Source organism: Schistocerca gregaria, chromosome 11, assembly GCF_023897955.1.
Source record: "Schistocerca gregaria isolate iqSchGreg1 chromosome 11, iqSchGreg1.2, whole genome shotgun sequence".
NCBI classification, from domain to species: Eukaryota; Metazoa; Arthropoda; class Insecta; order Orthoptera; family Acrididae; genus Schistocerca; species Schistocerca gregaria.
The window spans coordinates 144,629,204-144,648,589 of record NC_064930.1 but is presented as its reverse complement, the minus strand read 5'-3'; the positions used below and the strand labels follow the sequence as shown (position 1 = coordinate 144,648,589).

The 19,386-nt window shown below is 44.1% G+C and overlaps 1 protein-coding gene across 1 annotated transcript in view; it reads right to left on the bottom strand.

Annotated features, from left to right (window-relative positions):
• LOC126295266 (uncharacterized) overlaps positions 1-19,386 on the bottom strand; it is a 710,311-nt gene that overhangs the window by 633,389 nt on the left and 57,536 nt on the right. The window lies entirely within an intron of this gene.

Here is a 19,386-nt window from a genome sequence, read left to right as displayed (position 1 = left end):
CCTTATTCCGAAATTTACCTCTTCTGAGTGTGATTGTACTCACAATCGGAACATACTCATTTCATAATACATAAATTATAAAATGTTGAACACTTAATTTTGGCACACTAGGGAAGCACCTAGAATACATTACGTGCTGAGAAATAATGAAATTGGGACAAGAAAAAACATTAAACGAATATCAAAAAGACAATATTTTGCAGAAAAATTCATTGATGAATAGTGCTATTGCCCTTACCAACAGAATCAACAGCAGAAATATTACGACAAAGTCGTTCAGCAATTACACCTGAGAAGGATTAACAGTATTTAGAAGACAATTTGTCAATGAATAATGATTAAGTCAATCTACAACAATTGCATAACAGAACTTATTAATGTCTATGGTTCGGAAGATTGGTAGCCAGAACCACAGAAAGGCTACGACTGTTTCATCAGTTCCACAACAAAGCCCCAGCAGCCCACAGTAACCATATCTGCTGATCAGCAATTCAGCATCACAATGCAGTGAGCTACACAAGGATTTTTAGTGAGCCATTCTAAATGCTATCTGAATTTTTGTTGGTTGTGGTAGTAAGGTTTGGGATTAGGTCATTGAGGAACTGTTCAGTAGCAAGAGAACATACTTGGGAGATGTAGAATAGATGGAGGTGGCACCAATGAGGACAAGCAAGGACTACAGTGGGAGTGTGACGGGCACAGATTTCCGACAATCTACAAAACGATTGGTGGCTTTAATATAGGAAGGAAGTCTCTGTACTATCAGTTGCATGGAAGTGCCATAATGTATTTTCCAAAGAATTGGGACATTACCTGCAACCAACAGATTGTAACTTATAACACCACAAAGCTCCACTGATATTGTAAAAACAAAATTTCACGTATCCCGAGAAGCCGAAACCTTAACTTTCTCTCACATTACATCACAACATCAATCCTTCATTACTTAAGACACAAAGGTATTAATTACATTATCTGCCAGTGGGGAAAGTTAGAAGTTTGTGCCGAGCTGGGATACAAACCGAGGTCTGTCACTTAGTAGGCAGATGCACTGACCACTGCACCACCCGGACACAGTGATCATTGGAACTGTACGGACTGAAGTAGCATTCCTCCCACCAGACCCAAATTCTCAACTTATCTACACACTTCTGATGCAGTACCCTTTGCCCACTATCCTCTCTTCTCGTACGATCTCACCAACTCTCCGAAGGTCAGGACAGCCGACCGTCACTTCGGTGCAGATGGACACTACACTCCAACACTTACAGGAATTGTCAAAATGTCGCAAGTAAAGAGGATAATGGGCAAAGGGTATTATGTCCATATTGTGTGGATACAAGTTAGGTCTGATAGGACGCAGGTTCGAGTAATCCGTTCAGTTGTTGTGACCAGTCTCCAGATGGTGCAGGGGTCAGTTCATCTGCATAGTAAGCAGGAGACTCGAGTTTGAATCCCAGTCCAGCAGAAATTATCAATGTACCACATTAATTTGATGAACAGCCACTGGCAGCTAATGTCACTAACTCCTTTGTGGCTAGATTCATAGTGGCTGCAGTACCAATATGGTGTCTGTCCTTTTGAACAGGTCTGAGAGAAAAGACACTGTATAGACCTCTATTTACTTCAGATAAGGGTCTTGGCTCAGTATCCTGGCAATCAAATTTGAATACACCATAGTCAAAATACTTTCACACCTCAAAGACTAAGTCAGATGTGTGCAGTCATTCTGTGCACTACCTAATTTCAGGAACAGACAACCAAGGAGAATACTTCATGCAACCAGATGAAGCAAACCCAAAAGTGAATAAATTAACACTCCACAATCTCCGTGCCAACCACTGCTTTGAATGCAGTCTGCTAAAATGCATTACATTCACAGAAGTACACCAGAGTACTTCTAGACACGCGTCTTTTGCAATAGAATTGGTGGTGTCCAGCGAAAAGGCTCTGGTACTTAAACATTAAAATGGTGGTTTCAGGCAGAAACTACTGGTATCAAGAAGTAAAAGCCTTCGGAAGAGTATAACGTTAAAATACAAGGTCGTTCGCAGCAGAACTTACGTGTAATGTCTGTAAGGACATTACGAGATGAAGGCAGAGCTCACCATCTGCAGCATCGTCAACAGAACCGACTGCGGACCTTTGGTGCAGAGCCGGGTGGAGGGTCTGAATCAGAGTCTCAGACAGTTTTGCGACCGTGTTGGCTGCAGATTCCTCGACTTGCGCCATAGGGTGGTGGGGTTTCGGGTTGCGCTGAATAGGTCAGGAGTTCACTACACTCAGCTGGCAGCTACACGGGTAGCGGAGGCTGTGTGACATGGACTGGGCGGTTTTTTAGGTTAGAAAACTTCGGGAAAGTACGGGGTGGGCTGCAATCTCAAAGGGTGCATGGCAAATACAGGACGTGCTTGGATCAAGGAACAGTCAGAATTATAGTTGTAAATTGATGTGCTGTAAAAGTCCCTGAGATTCAAGCGCTAATAGAAAGCACAGAAGCTGATATCATTATAGGTACAGAAAGCTGGCTAAAGCCTAAAATAAGTTCTGCACAAATTTTTACGTAGTCTCAGACGGTGTTCAGGAAAGATAGATTAGGCAGAATTGGTGGTGGAGTGTTTGTGTGTGTCAGTAGTAGTTTATCTTGTAGTGAAGTCGAAGTAGATACTCCGTTCAAATTGGTATGGGTGGAGGTTATACTTAACAGCCAAACTAAGTTAATAATTGGCTCCTTCTACCGCCCCCCAGACTCCGATGATATAGTTGTTGAACAGTTCAGAGAAAATTTGAGTCTCGTAACAAATAAATACCCCACTTATACGGTTATAGTTGGTTGGGACTTCAACCTCCCCTCGATATGTTGGCAAAAATACTTGTTCAAAACCGGTGGTAGGCAGAAAACATCTTCCGAGATTGTCCTAAATGCTTTCTCCGAAAATTATTTCGAGCAGTTAGTCCACGAACCCACGCGAATTGTAAATGGTTGCGAAAAAACACTTGACCTCTTAGCCACAAACAATCCAGAGCTGATAGAGAGCATCATGACTGATACAGGGATTAGTGATCACAAGGACGTTGTAGCTAGGCTCAATACAGTTTCTTCCAAATTCACCAGCAACAAACGCAAAATAATTTTATTTAAAAAAGCGGATAAAGTGTCACTAGAAGCCTTCCTAAGAAACAATCTCCATTCCTTCCCAACTGACTATGATGCAAATGTAGACGAGATGTGGCTCAAATTCAAAGATATAGTAGCAACAGCAATTGAGAGATTCATACCTCACAAGTTGGTAAGAGATGGAACGGATCCCCCGTGGTACACAAAAAAGGTCCGAACGTTGTTGCAGAGGCAACGGAAAAAGCATGCGAAGTTCAGAAGAACACGAAATCCTGAAGATTGGCTAAAATTTACAGACGCGCAAAATTTGGCACGGACTTCGATGCGAGATGCCTTTAATAGGTTCCACAACGAAACATTGTCTCGAAATTTGGTAGAAAATCCGAAGAAATTCTGGTCGTATGTAAAGTACACAAGCGGCAAGACGCAGTCAATACCTTTGCTGCGCAGTGCCAATGGTACTGTTACCGACGACTGTGCCGCTAAAGCGGCGTTATTGAACGCAGTTTTCCGAAATTCCTTCACCAGGGAAGATGAATGGAATATTCCAGAATTTGAAACACAAACAGCTGCTAGCATGAGTTTCTTAGAAGAAGATACCTTAGGGGTTGCGAAGCAACTCAAATCGCTTGATACGGGCAAGTCTTCAGGTCCAGATTGTATACCGATTAGGTTCCTTTCAGATTACGCTGATACAATAGCTCCCTACTTAGCAATCGTATACAACCGCTTGCTCACCGATAGATCTGTACCTACAGATTGGATAATTGCACAGGTCGCACCAGTATTTAAGAAGGGTAGTAGGAGTAATCCATAGAACTACAGACCTATATCATTGACGTCGGTTTGCAGTAGGTTTTTGAAGCATATACTGTATTCAAACATTATGAATCACCTCGAAGAGAACGATCTATTGACACATAATCAGCATGGCTTCAGAAAACATTGCTCTTGTGCAACGCAACTAGCTCTTTATTCGCATGAAGTAATGGCCGCTATCGACAGGGGATCGCAAGTTGATTCCGTATTTCTAGATTTCCGGAAAGCTTTTGACACTGTTCCTCACAAGCGACTTCTAATCAAGCTGTGTGCCTATGGGGTATCGTCTCAGCTGTGCGACTGGATTCGTGATTTCCTGTCAGGAAGGTCGCAGTTCGCAGTAATAGACGGCAAATCATCGAGTAAAACTGAAGTGATATCAGGTGTTCCCCAGGGAAGTGTCCTGGGACCTCTGCTGTTCCTGATCTGAGCAGTTCTCTTTGATTGTTCGCAGATGATGCTGTAATTTTGAGGTGATCCAAAAGAAATCCGTTGGAATTCGATTACTCGATAAATAGTACAATTCTCAAGGCTGTCAATTCAACTAAGTACCTGGGTGTTAAAATTACGAACAACTTCAGTTGGAAGGACCACATAGATAATATTGTCGGGAAGGCGAGCCAAAGGTTGCGTTTCATTGGCAGGACACTTGGAAGGTGCAACAAGTCCACTAAAGAGACAGCTTACACTACACTCGTTCGTCCTCTGTTAGAATATTGCTGCGCGGTGTGGGATCCTTACCAGGTGGGATTGATGGAGGACATCGAAAGGGTGCAAAAAAGGGCAGCTCGTTTTGTATTATCACGTAATAGGGGAGAGAGTGTGGCAGATACGATACGCGAGTTGGGATGGAAGTCATTACAACAAAGACATTTTTCGTCGCGGCGAGACCTTTTTACGAAATTTCAGTCACCAACTTTCTTTTCCGAATGCAAAAATATTTTGTTGAGCCCAACCTACATAGGTAGGAATGATCATCAAAATAAGATAAGAAAAATCAGAGCTCGAACAGAAAGGTTTAGGTGTTCGTTTTTCCCGCACGCTGTTAGGGAGTGGAATAGTAGAGAGATAGTATGATTGTGGTTCGATGAACCCTCTGCCAAGCACTTAAATGTGAATTGCAGAGTAGTCATGTAGATGTAGATGTAGATGTAGACACTGTTAAGCAGTAGGTAGCAGGTTCACATTCCCCCCCTCTATCTCCCTTTTCACATTTTCTAAATGTGTTGTGAGACTTTATTATGAAATAATAGAAACAATTTCTGTAACAATTGATGTTATGTAAACGGAAGTGTGCTATCTGTCAGGAAAGAGTTTGTTCGACTTCGCGAACTTTTATAAGATGATGTCTTCACTGACTGGACATTTCTGTACACTGGAGACAGAACAACATGTTAGCAGATTAACAAGGTATGAAATGTGCATTTTACTTGGGCTAATGTAGGAATTTTACATGTATCCATTTTCATAACCTGTGCCGTTTGTGAGCCAAATTAAGTTGCGAAGGAGTAGAGAGTGCAAAATCACGTTAGCCAGATTTCCCATCCACGTCCCTGTTTCTGTTAGCTACCTCATCCCGTGTGATGACGGCTTCAGCTTTGACACTTAGTAAAGTGATTATTTACAAAAAGGACTGTCAGATTCGGCTATAGACCTGCATTTGAAATTCGTACTATTTGATGTAGTGTGAATTTCAAATGCAGGTCTATAGCCAAATCTGACAGTCCTTTTTGTAAATAAACACTTTACTAAGTGTCAAAGCCGAAGCCGTCATCACACGGGATGAGGTAGCTAACAGAAACAGGGACGTGGATGGGAAATCTGGCTAACGTGATTTTGCACTACATCAAATCCCCCCCATGATCCATGGACCTTGTCGTTGGTGGGGAGGCTTGTGTGCCTCAGCAATACAGATAGCCGTACTGTAGGTACAACCACAACGGAGGGATATCTGTTGAGAGGCCAGACAAACACGTGGTTCCTGAAGAGGGGCAGCAGCCTTTTCAGTAGTTGCAGGGGCAACATTCTGGATGATTGACTGATCTGGCCCTGTAACAATAACCAAAACGGCTTTGCTGTGCTGGTACTGCGATCGGCTGAAAGCAAGGGAAAACTACGGCCGTAATTTTTCCCGAGGGCATGCAACTTTACTGTATGATTAAATGATGATGGCATCCTCTTGGGTAAAATATTCCGGCGGTAAAATAATCCGCCATTCAGATCTCCGGGTGGGGACTACTCAAGAGGATGTCGTTATCAGGAGAAAGAAAACTGGCGTTCTACGGATCGGAACGTGGAATGTCAGATCCCTTAATCGGGCAGGTAGGTTAGAACATTTAAAAAGGGAAATGGATAGGTTGAAGTTAGATATAGTGGGAATTAGTGAAGTTCGGTGGCAAGAGGAACAAGACTTCTGGTCAGGTGACTACAGGGTTATAAACACAAAATCAAATACGGGTAATGCAGGAGTAGGTTTAATATTGAATAGGAAAATAGGAATGCGGGTAAGCTACTACAAACAGCATAGTGAACACATTATTGTAGCCAAGGTAGATACGAAGCCCACACCTACTACAGTAGTACAAGTTTATATTCCAACTAGCTCTGCAGATGACGAAGAAATTGAAGAAAAGCATGATGAAATAAAAGAAATTATTCAGATAGTGAAAGGAGATGAAAATTTAATAGTCATGGGTGACTGGAATTCGGTAGTAGGAAAAGGGAGAGAAGCAAACCTAGTAGGTGGATATGGATTGGGGATAAGAAATGAGAGGAAGCCACGTGGTAGAATTTTGCACAGAGCACAACTTAATCATAGCAAACACTTGGTTTAAGAATCATGAAAGAAGGTTGTATACATGGAAGAACCCTGGAGATACTAAAAGGTATCAGATAGATTATATAATGGTAAGACACAGATTTAGGAACCAGGTTTTAAATTGTAAGACATTTTCAGGGGCAGATATGGACTCTGACCACAATATATTGGTTATGAAATGTAGATTAAAACTAAAGAAACTGCAAAAAGGTGGGAATTTAAGGAGATGGGACCTGGATAAACTGAAAGAACCAGAGGTTGTACAGAGTTTCAGGGAGAGCATAAGGGAACAACTGACAGGAATGGAGGGAAAGAAATACAGTAGAAGAAGAATGGGTAGCTTTGAGGGATGAAGTAGTGAAGGCAGCAGAGGATCAAGTAGGTAAAAAGACGAGGGCTGCTAGAAATCCTTGGGTAACAGAAGAAATACTGAATTTAATTGATGAAAGGAGAAAATATAAAATGCAATAAATGAAGCAGGCAAAAAGGAATACAAACGTCTCAAAAATGAGATCGACAGGAAGTGCAAAATGGCTAATCAGGGATGGCTAGAGGACAAATGTATGGATGTAGAGGCTTATCTCACTAGGGGTAAGACAGATACTGCCTACAGGAAAATTAAAGAGACCTTTGGAGAAAAGAGAGCCACTTGTATGAATATCAAGAGCTCAGATGGAAATCCAGTTCCAAGCAAAGAAGGGAAAGCAGAAAGGTGGAAGGAGTATATAGAGGGTCTATACTAGGGTGATGTACTTGAGGACAATATTATGGAAATGGAAGAGGATGTAGATGAAGATGGGAGATACGATACTGCGTGAAGAGTTTGACAGAGCACTGAAAGACATGAGTCGAAACAAGGCCCCCGGAGTAGACAACATTCCATTAGAACTACTGACAGCCTTGGGAGAGCCAGTCATGACAAAACTCTACCATCTGGTGAGCAAGATGTATGAGACAGGCGAAATACCCTCAGACGTCAAGAATAATATACTAACTCCAATCCCAAAGAAAGCAGGTGTTCACAGATGTGAAAATTACCGAACTATCAGTTTAATAAGCCACAGCTGCAAAATACTAACTCGAATTCTTTACACACAAAGGGAAAAACTAGTAGAAGCCGACCTCGGGGAAGATCAGTTTGGAGTCCGTTGAAATATTGGAACACCTGAGGCAATACTGACCTTAGGACTTATCTTAGAAGAAAGATTAAGGAAAGGCAAACCTACGTTTCTAGCATTTGTAGACTTAGAGAAAGCATTTGACAATGTTGACTGGAATACTCTCTTTCAAATTTTAAAGGTGGCAGGGGTAATATACAGGGAGCGAAAGGCTATTTACAATTTGTACAGAAACCAGATGGCAGTTATAAGAGTCGAGGGACATGAAAGGGAAGCAGTGGTTGGGAAGGAAGTAAGACAGGGTTGCAGCCTCTCCCCGATGTTATTCAATCTGTATATTGAGCAAGTAGTAAAGGAAACAAAAGAAAAATTCGGAGTAGGTATTAAAATCCATGGAGAAGAAATAAAAACTTTGAGGTTCGCCAATGACATTGTAATTCTGTCAGAGACAGTAAAGGACTTGGAAGAGCAGTTGAACGGAATGGACAGTATCTTGAGAGGAGTATATAAGATGAACATCGACAAAAGCAAAACGAGAATAATGGAATGTAGTCGAATTAAGTCGGGTGATGCTGAGGGAATTAGATTAGGAAATGAGACACTTAAAGTAGTAAAGGAGTTTTGCTATTTGGGGAGCAAAATAACTGATGATGGTCGTAGTAGTGAGGATATAAAATGTGGACTGGCAATGGCAAGGAAAGCGTTTCTAAAGAAGAGAAATTTGTTAACATCGAGTATAGATTTAAGTTTCAGGAAGTCATTTCTGAAAGTATTTGTATGGAGTGTAGCCATGTATGGAAGTGAAACATGGGCGATAAATAGTTTGGACAAGAAGAGAATAGAAGCTTTCGAAATGTGGCGCTACTGAAGAATGCTGAAGATTAGATGGGTAGATCACATAACTAATGAGGAGGTACTGAATAGAATTGAGGAGAAGAGGAATTTGTGGCACAACTTGACTAGAAGAAGGGATCGGTTGGTAGGACATGTTCTGAGGCATCAAGGGATCACCAATTTAGAATTGGAGGGCAGCGTGGAGGGTAAAAATCGTAGAGGGAGACCAAGAGATGGATACACTAAGCAGATTCAGGAGGATGTAGGTTGCAGTAGGTACTGGTAGATGAAGAAGGTAGAAAACAACAACAACAACAACAACAACAACAACAACAACTACTACTACTACTACTACTACTACTACTACTACATCAAATAATAATTTTCAGTATTTATGGGAGATAAAAAGGAAGCTCTGAAATAAAAGGTATACACCCTCATGCCTATATTAAGCAAAATGAAGTATGTGGATTGACTGGTCTAGGCTTTTCAACACCACAGGCACAATGAGCTCATAAGCATAGGTCATATTACTTCATATTTTGGTATAAATACAACTATACTTCATCTTCACCATTGTATATTCTTCATATTTTTCTTCACTATTCTACCTATAGTTAATGCTTCAGCAAAAGTGGAGCTACTGCTTAGTCTATTTCAGACAGTCTTAGCAATCTACAAATACGTTCTCAAGTGAAGTCACACCTACGTGACTCAATAAGAAATTGGTATCTCTTGGTATTTACCTTTAACTGTTTTGTTAGAAGATATGAATACTGTATTGACCTGAATATAAATATGTAGTATTCAATAGTGCATTTATTGTTTAAAGTATAGTACACACATTACATTGTCAGAGTTATCCGAAACTGAATTTAAGTTATCCAACACATATTTATGTCAGATGAATTAATTATACATATTGATTCCTGTGTAATAATGAATTACGTATTTCACCACGAAGTTGAAACTTCCTTGCCGCCGCAGTACAGAAAATTTTAAAAACTCAACTGCAAAATGACTTGGCTTTTGTTGTATAAAGGAATCATATGAAACAGATATATGAAAACACAAGATTCTATTTTTCTTACACAAGATTCTATTTTTTTTTTTTTTTTTTACTTCGAACTTAACTACGAAACACTAGTGAGCAAAAATTTTCTGCCTATATGTCACTGACTGTACTGAAATAGCAATGAAACAAGCCTCAAAACTGAGACTGCTTTACAGTAAGTATTTGGACAGAAGAATTTTAAGATATGCATAATAAATGTTACTAAGAAACCAGTGGAATGGATTACTACCTACCAGATCTTTTTTTTATTCACTTTTGACCATTTAAATACTGGATGTTAGCAATGTCATATTGAAGAGGTGAAGAGAAGGAAGGGTGAATCTTAACCTTGCATAGTAACAGGATTATGTGCCAACATCCAGGTGAGATCCTAATACCTAATGGGGAATTACAAGCCACAGCAGCACAATATGCTCGCAATAAACAAAACCAATGAATAGGTTAGTTGGTTGGCTTTATGGCAGGAGAGGTCATTGGTTCCTTGTTCCTAATAAAACAATGCCACAAGTGTGAGAATAAAATGGGCGAAACATCTAACACAAAACAGAAATAAATGAAAAGCCACAAGAACGAAGGGAAGGCAATGTACACTAAAAGGAACAAAAGAGGACAAGAAAACAACAGAGAGGGGCTAGAAACAAAACAGAGTAAAATGTGAAAGCAGATTACACTGGCTAGCCAACCACGAGAATAAAAAGGGAAAGCCAGCCACTCTGAAACACATCAAAACCTCCACCCTAAAAGCACTAGGGTGGACAACACAGAGGAATAAAGAACACATGCTAAAACTGACACAGAAGTATAAAACCCACTCTCACTGATAAAATGTAAAACTAAAGCTGCTGTGGAGGCACTGTCGCCCAACACCTAAGGCAGGCTGCTGGGAAAATTAAAAGTCAGCCACAGGGAGGCTAAAAGTGGGCAGTCCAGCAAGAGGTGGACGACTGTCATTTGGGAGCCACAGCGACACCTAGGTGGGTCCTCACAATGGAGTAGGTAACCGTGCATTAGCCACATATGGAAAATGCGGAGCTGGCAGATGACAACCGATTCCCTGCGAGAGTCCTGCACGAAAGACTTCCACACATTCGTAGTCTCCTTAATGACACGCAGTTTATTGAGCGTGCTGTTATGCCATTCCATCTCGCAAAGCTGGAAAACCCTGCGGTGTAAGACAGAACATAGGTCAGCTACAGAGATGCCTATCTCCATTAACAGTTTCCGCGTCGCCTGTTTGGCCAGCCTGTCGGCAAGTTCGTTGCCGGGCACTCCGACGTGTCCTGGGGTCCACACTAACACCACGGAACGGCGGGACTTTTCCAGGGCGTAGACGGACTCCTGAATGGATGCTACCAGAGGGTGGCGAGGGTAGCAGTGGTCGATACCTTGTAGGATGCTCAATGAGTCAGTTCACAGGAGAAATGACTTGCCAGGGCACGAGCGGATGTACTCAAGAGCACGAGATATGGCTGCCAGCTATGCAGTGGAAACACTGCAGCCAACTGGCAACATACGCAAAGCCATTGAACCATCAGTGTAAACCACTTCAGAGCCCCAGAACACGTGAAGGATCTAGAGGAAGTGACAGGGGAGAGCGGTGGGCTTAACAGAGTCCTTAGGGCCATGCAAAGGTCCAAACGAAGCCGCGTCCGAGGTGTGCACCACAGAGGTGTACGTGAACTGACCGCACGTAGAGGTGGTAAAGGGAAGGACTCCAGTTCGGAGAGAAGGGACTGCACGCGAACTGCAATCGTCAGCCCCGATCAGGGCCGTCTATGTGGGAGATGGACTACCGCAGGCAAGGAAAGGAGACTGTAATTCAGATGCTCAGGGAAACTACGAATGTGTGCTGGGTAACTGGTGAGCAGTCGCACAAGTCTGACCTGCAGTGGAGGGACACCGGCCTCCACCAGTACGCTGGTCACCGGACTCGTCCTAAAAGCTCCCGTCACTAATCAAACCCCACAGTGGTGCACAGGGTCGTGCAAATGCAAATGCTGAAGGCGCTGCCGAACCATAAACCACACTCCCATAGTCAATTCGGTATTGTACAAGGGCTCTGTAGAGCTGCGGCAGCATAGAGTGATCTGCACCCCAACTGGTGTTGCTAACAGAGGGCATTGAGGTGCTGCCAGCCCTTCTGCTTAAGCTGACTAAGATGTGGGAGACAAGTCAATCGAGTGATGAAAACCATTTCTAAGAATCGATAGGCCTCCACTACAGTGAGTGGATCGTCATTAATGCAAAGTGCGGGTTCGGGATGAACGGTACGATGCCGACAGAATTGCACGACACGTGACTTTGCGGCTGAAAACTGGAAGCCGTGGGCTAGAGCCCGTGACTGCACCTAGTGGGTGGCTCCCTGGAGGCACCACTCAGCAACAACAGTATTGGAGCAACAGTACGAAATGCAGAAGTCGATTGTATACAGAGAAGGTGAGACGGAGGGCCCGAAAGCTGCTGCTAGACCGTTAATGGCCACTAAAAATAGACACACTCAATACAGAGTCCTGTGGTACTCCAATCTCCTGGATATGGATGGAACTGTGGGAGGCACCAACTTGGACACGTAAAGTATGGACCGACAGGAAGTTTTGGATAAAAATCGGGAGTGGTCTCTGGAGACTCCACTCGTGCAATGTGGCAAGGATATGACGTCGCCAAGTCGTGTCGTATGCTTTACGTAAGTCAAAGGAGACAGCTATCAGGTGTAGCCATCTGGAAAAGGCTGTTCAGATGGCAGACTCGATGGACACAAGATTATCGGTGGTAGAGCGACCCTGGCAGAAGCCGCCATGACGTGGAGCCAGCAAGCCACGTTACTCCAGGATCCAACCCAACTGCCGACATACCATACATTCTAGCAGCTCACAAAGAATGTTGGTGAGGCTGATGTGCCAATAGTTATCCATATCATGCGAGTTTTTACTGGGTTTGAGCACCGGAATGATGGTGCTATCCCACCATTCCGACAGAAAGACGCCATCACACCAGATCCGGTTGAAGATGACGAGAAGATGTCACTTGTAGTCAGATGAGAGATGTTTAATAATCTGGCTGTGGATGCAATCAGGCCCAGGAGCTGTGTCGAGGCAATGTGGAAGGGCGCTGAGGAGCTCCCACTCTGTAAATGGAGTGTTATAGGATTCACTGCAGTGTGTAGTGAATGAGAGGAATTTCCCTTCCAGCCACCGTTTGAGTGCGCACAAGGCTGGAGGTAATTCTCTGGCGCAGAGGCTCGAGCAAAGTGCTCAGCAATCGCATTTGCGTCGGTACTTAACTCGCCATTTATGGTAACACTGGGGACAGCTGTTGGGGCCTGGTACCCAAAAAGACATTTGATTTTTGCCCAGACTTGGGAAGGTGACGTGTGGCACCCAATGGTCGAGACGTATCTCTCCCAACACTCCTTCTGCCGTCATTTGATAAGTCGGCGAATGAGGGCACGGCGCCGTTCAAAGGCAATGAGGTGCTCCAGGGATAGGTGCCGCTGTAGAGCTCGCCAACACTCCTTAATTGCTTCAGCAACTTCCGGTGGCCGCCAAGGGACTGCCTTACGCCTCAGGCACCCTAAAGAGTGAGAGATCGCATTTTCTGCATCAGAAACAATTGTGCTAGTCACCTGCTCACATCGATATTACTGTGTGGGGGAGATTCAGCGGTGACAGCATAGGTGAAAGTTTCCCAGTCTGTCTTGTTTAAAGCCCATCTGTGCAGGCATCCGTGTGCCTGACGCTGGGGCAATGACAGGAAGGTGGGGAAGTGGTCATAACCACACAGGTCATCATGTGCTCTCCAGCTATTTATTTATTGTATGGCAATACAGGCACCTAAGAAACAGACAGACAAATCACTAATACAACAAACGTTAATAATTGCAAACCAACATTACTAATATAACAAAGTTTACGGATTACAAACAAACATCAAGTCTATTAATATAATCTATCGACTCTGGAGTTGCGAGCAGGAAGTCGTCGGGATTCCCGTTATAGGCTCTTCTGGAGCACTCTTCAACAATGTGGCTGACGGTCTGACTTTCTACGCAGTCCCACTGAGGGGATGGTATTTTACCCGATTTATCCAGGGAGTAACCACATCTGCCATGACGAGTTCTAATCCTATTTAGAGTGGACCACGTTTTGCGTGGTAGGTCAAAACCAGGTGGCTTTTGTGTGATGCAAGGCATGTTATGATTTTGCCACGCGTTCCATTTTTGAGACCACGCGTTTGTGATACTGAAACCTTCTTGTACACAGTTCCTTGCTGTTCTTGTTGGCGGATTCCTAGATCAAAGCCTACTAGTGTTTGCAGCCTCAATGTCTTGGTGGATTGGCAGGCTTCGACTTCCCACAATGTTTTTGTATTCACGTACAAGGGCATCGTACGTCGCAAGTGTGGCAGCGCGATGTGGCTTAAGATTGGGAGCCATTGCGTTGGAGTGGGTTTAATTACTCAAGAAATCATCCTTAGAGTGTTATGCCACAGGACATCCACCCTTTTTGAATGTGTATAGATGGGAGAAGACCTGGGCTGCAAATTGACAAATCAATGGCCGAGTACCTACCATGAGCCACACTGAAATGTGTGATGGCCCCAGTATTTAAGAGGCAAAGGTCGAATTATGACAGTAAAGTTTCGACATCTCTGCCTCGACCAGTAAGTGTGGTACCACCCAACGAGGGGTTATGGGCATTAAAATCTCCCATAAGTAGGAAAGGTTTAGGGACCTGATCAATCAGTGCAGCTAATACATTCAGGGATACCGCACCATCTGGAGGAAGATATACACTGCGGACAGTTATTTCCCGTGTTGTCATTGTTCTGACAGCCACAGCGTCAAGAGGGGTTTGAAGGGCACATGTTCACTACAGACTGAGTTTAGGACATAAACGCAAACTCCACCTGACACTCTATAACAGTCACCACAGTCGCTACAGTTCCTACAATATCCCTTATAGCTGCGGAGAGGAGGGGTCCGCACTGCCGGGAACAAGGTTTCCTGGAGGGCAATGCAGATAGCATGTGTAAAGCTTAACAGTCGCCGTAGCTCAGCCCGGCGGTGGAAAAAACCTCCGCAATTCTGCTGGAGGATGACATCGTGAGACTGGGAAGGTGTGAAACATTCAATGAGGCAATTTATGCCTCAGTCACCTGCTGCCACCGATTTATTGCCCGAGTAGTCTATATCCATCGTGTCCGAGGGTCTGGAGAGATCTAGGTCCTCAGCGGACACCAAAATCTCCACCCCATCCTCAGCTGCAGAGTTTGTAGGTAGTGGTGGCGTGGGTGCCACCACAATTTCCTTGGTCTTAGAGGTTTTCTTTGTGGATTTCTCTCACTGCTCCTTGGGTTTTGGGAGGACTTCACTGGCTCAGTCTCCGGGACTGAGGACGAGCGTGAAGCCCTACGACCAGCTGCTTTTGGGCTCTTCAGCCACTGGCGGGTGTCGTCTTTCCCACTAGAAGAAACCTGGTAAGGGTGTGGCCCAAAGGACCCCTTCCTAGTAAGAGAAGCTAAAGAAGACTTACACTTCTCCGGCTAAGAAGTGGGGACGGGTGTCCCCGATGGTTGGTCGGGTGTTGCTCCCGAAGCATATGGTGCAGGAGCAGCAGGGAGGGAAAATAGATTTGATTTAGAAGTTGCCAGAAAACGAATTATTACGAGGGGGGGGGGGGGGGCGCAGCTGCAGTGATGTAGGAAGCCCGCATGCTCGTAATGTATAAAGCACTAAGAGAGCTTACATTACAGCATAAGAGAAACAGGACATCAGAGGATACTCCGAAAGCATCGAAATTTCGTAAACCGTACTGAAATGCACAATTCGGCTCGGAGTGCACGCTGATTTTTCCAGATTCACAATGAAGTAGGTCCCATCTGATATTAGGGTTTTCAGTGTGGTTTTTGGGGTGTAAATTTTCTTTGAGTACCAGTATTGTACTATCTCATATTTGGTTCTTTATTATGGCAAAATGCCATACACGGCAGAGTATGAAAACACGTACTTGAAATTCGGCGAACAGTTGGAATTAGTCAATACTGTGGAACGAAACACTTCGTTTCAAATAAATTGACTGCCTCAATGCAAAAATTAATAAAGCCAAATTTCTTTAGCAAAATGACAAAAGTAACTTCATTGTTCTGCAAGGCAATTAATGCTCGACTGCTAATAATTTCGAAACAAAATAAAATCAGAGAACTGAAACTCATAATATATTTTTTCCATGTGTAAGTACGTGAATGTATTATAATTCACTTGATAGCTTCCGGCTGCAGAAATCCATTTTGTTTTCATTTGACACGGGAGCTGTAAACGAAGAGGAAACAGCGAACTCACTTAACGCAAACACGGGTCACGTGGAGACTAACCCACTCCCCATTACACATCAGACAACTCTGTGCAAGCACGAATCTGGCAACTAGGGCGCATGGGAAAAATTTTTCTCATTAGCATCTGGCTGCTGGCTTACTGCCGATACAGCTAACAGCCACACTCCAATTAGCGGGAAGTGGGAGAAGGTACTGCTCGTACGCGAGTCAACTGGGCACGCGCATGAGCCCGCTGGCAACTGGTCAAATGAACCTAATGTAAACAGTTGTGATGTCACACTCACAGAAAACAGTTTACTGTTACTAAGTATTTACATAGTCTTTGTCCTAAGGCCTTTGACATATTTTTGCTGTTTGCAGACACGCGTGCATGCACGATGTTTTGTTGTTGTAAATGGTGCATTTCCTTTACCACTGATGTTTTTCTTGTTTATATTTTATTGCTGCAGTATCATTCTCCAGTAGCAGGATACAGTAACATTCTTTGCTAGAGAATCAATTTTTACCAGTCAAAACTACAAAATTTTAACTGAAAACTGAAACAATGAATGATTCCTGGAATTCCAAAAAATTCCGGGGCTTTTCCCAGTTTTCTTCTGGATGAAAAAATTCTCAGGATTTTTTCGGATTTCCCGGTCGTCCCGGGTCGTATACACCCTGTAATAGCTGGTACGTCCACCTTTGGCACGGATAAGAGCAGAAACGTGTAGTGGCACGGAAGCAATGAGGTCCTCAAAGTTTGCCGGAGGGAGTCGACACCACATCTACACACAGAAATCACCTAACTCCTGTACCACACGGGGAGGCGGGCGACGAGGTCCGACACCGTGTGGTCAATCACATCCCAGACGTTTTCAATCAGGTTGAGATCTGGCGAGCTGGGGGCCAACTTACCAATCTCAACTCGCCACTGCGTTCCTCGAATCATTCCGTCACACTCCTGTCCCTGTGACACGGTGCATTATCTTGCTGTAAAATGCCACTGCTGTCGGGAAACCTGGACTTCGTGAAGGGGAGTACTCTGTCAGCAACCGGTGCCCGACGCTACTCGGCCGTCACAGTGCCTCGCACAAACTCCGCCAGATCCACGGGTGCCCACGTGAATGTTCCTCAGAGCACACAGGAGCCACCGTCAGCTTTCCTCTGTCCCACAGTACAGGTACCAAAAAGCCGTTCCGGGGAAGACGACAGTTTAGCGCCCTCCCGTGGGCCCCGCTCTACCAGTGCACCGATGCCCAGTGCCGACGAGAGCAGTGTCACCTGGCGAGGAACGACCGCTAGAAACACGAGTCACACCAGCACGGTGCACGTAGTATCGGTGGGCGTGCCGTCCGTGTGTAGAATGGGGAAGGCGCGCTACCTACCGGAGTTCGACTGAAGGCAGCTCGTGATAGCCCGGAGGCGCTGTGGGTTCACACACACTTTTACTCTGCCCAGCATTAAAGTCCGATGTTAGTTCTGCCAGAGTTTGCTACTGTCCCGCTTTACCAGTCTGCCGAGCCTACAGCTCTGACACCTGTCACTGGGGGTGGAGGCCCAACACTACGACGTCTGAACGTAGTTTCACCTCTGTTTTGCCACCTGTCAAAGACACTCACTGCAGCACTCCTCGAATACCCGACGAGTTGCGCACTTCCCGATACGGTCGTGCCGAGCCTCCGGGCTATCGCGAGCTGCCTCCGGTCGAAATCCGATAGATCGCGCGCCTTCCCCATTCTACACACGGGCGGCACGCTCACCGATTCTACGTGCACCGTGCTGGTGTGACTCTTGTTTCTAGCAGTCGTTCCTCGCCAGGTGACACTGCTCTCACCGGCACGGGTTTAAACCTATAGTAGGACAACAGTCATAGTGTTCTGGTTGACCAGTGTAAATATTGCATATAAAATACAAGGAATTCTTCACCCACTTGGAGATTTCCCGGTTTCTGTGTGCCTTACATTTGCTATGTCCCACTGTAAATTATTGTAACAAGATACTGTACAGAAGGAAAAAGCCGCCTGCTTTCACCATTCTGTCAGTTATCTGGTCGTCTGTGAAAAAAGTTTTGTGACTTTCAATTTAATCTGTTAGTCAGTTTGGGGGAAGGAACAAAACAGCAAGGTTCCCATCAGATTAGGGAAGGAGGGGGAAGGAAGTCGGCAGTGCCCTTTCAAACAAACCGGCACACGATTTAGACAAATCGCGGAAAACCTAAATCCGGCCGGTCAGACTCGGGTTTGAATCGTCGTCCTCCCGAGCACAAGTCCAGTGTGCTGACCACTGCACCACCTCACACGGTTCCGATTTAGGCGAAAGTTGCCAACTTGTCATGTCTTCCACACTACAGTATGCTACTACAAATGAAGAAATCCACATTAATGCAAACTACACGGTTTGTCTGAAACATTATTTTAAGATGCAGCAATTCCGAATTTAGACTAGACAGGGAAAAATGACAATATATGTGCTCTTACAGAAACCACCTCATAAAAATCACATCCCTCGAGATCACACGAGCTTCGGGGCCAATGGTGAACTGCATGTGTTTAACAGAGAACATAAAAAACATTATGATGCCATGTTGTCATCATTTTAACTCTATACTCACAGTGTAAAGGAAGCATGAGCTGTAGCAGGGTGACCTCCAACAAGAAACCACATGAACCAGCAGCTTACACTTGGCACAAAGGTTAACTTTCAGTTTCAATGTGCACGTTAAAATTCTCCCCCCAATTTCCTACTTTAATTCATACTTAATATACAGTCTCGTGTAATATGACAAACTTTTACGTGTCAGGAAGCACTTTCCTGGAGTATTTGTCTGCAGAGTATGTGGACACTAAACAGTGTGGATAAAAAGAGAACAGAAACTTTCGAAATGTGTGCTCTACAAGAATGATGATCAGATGGGTATAATAAAGGGGTACTAAATAGAATTTGGAAAAAAAAAATTAAGGCACAATTTCTAAAAGTAAGGGAGAGATTGATAGTACAAGTCTTGAGGTACCAGGAGTTGTAAATTAGATACTGCAGGATAGAGAGAGCGAGAGAGAGAGAGAGAGAGAGAGAGAGAGAGAGAGAGAGAGAGAGAGAGAGAGAGAGAGAGTGTGTGTGTGTGTGTGTGTGTGTGTGTGTGTTTGGGATATGGGTGCCTAAAAGCTATATGGGGAAAGTGAGACTGGTCTACAACAAGCAGACATAGGGTGCAGTCATTAATTATATAGATATGAAAGACTTACCCAATAATAAAAGGATAACAATAACAAAACCTCTTTCTTTGTCCATAGATGTG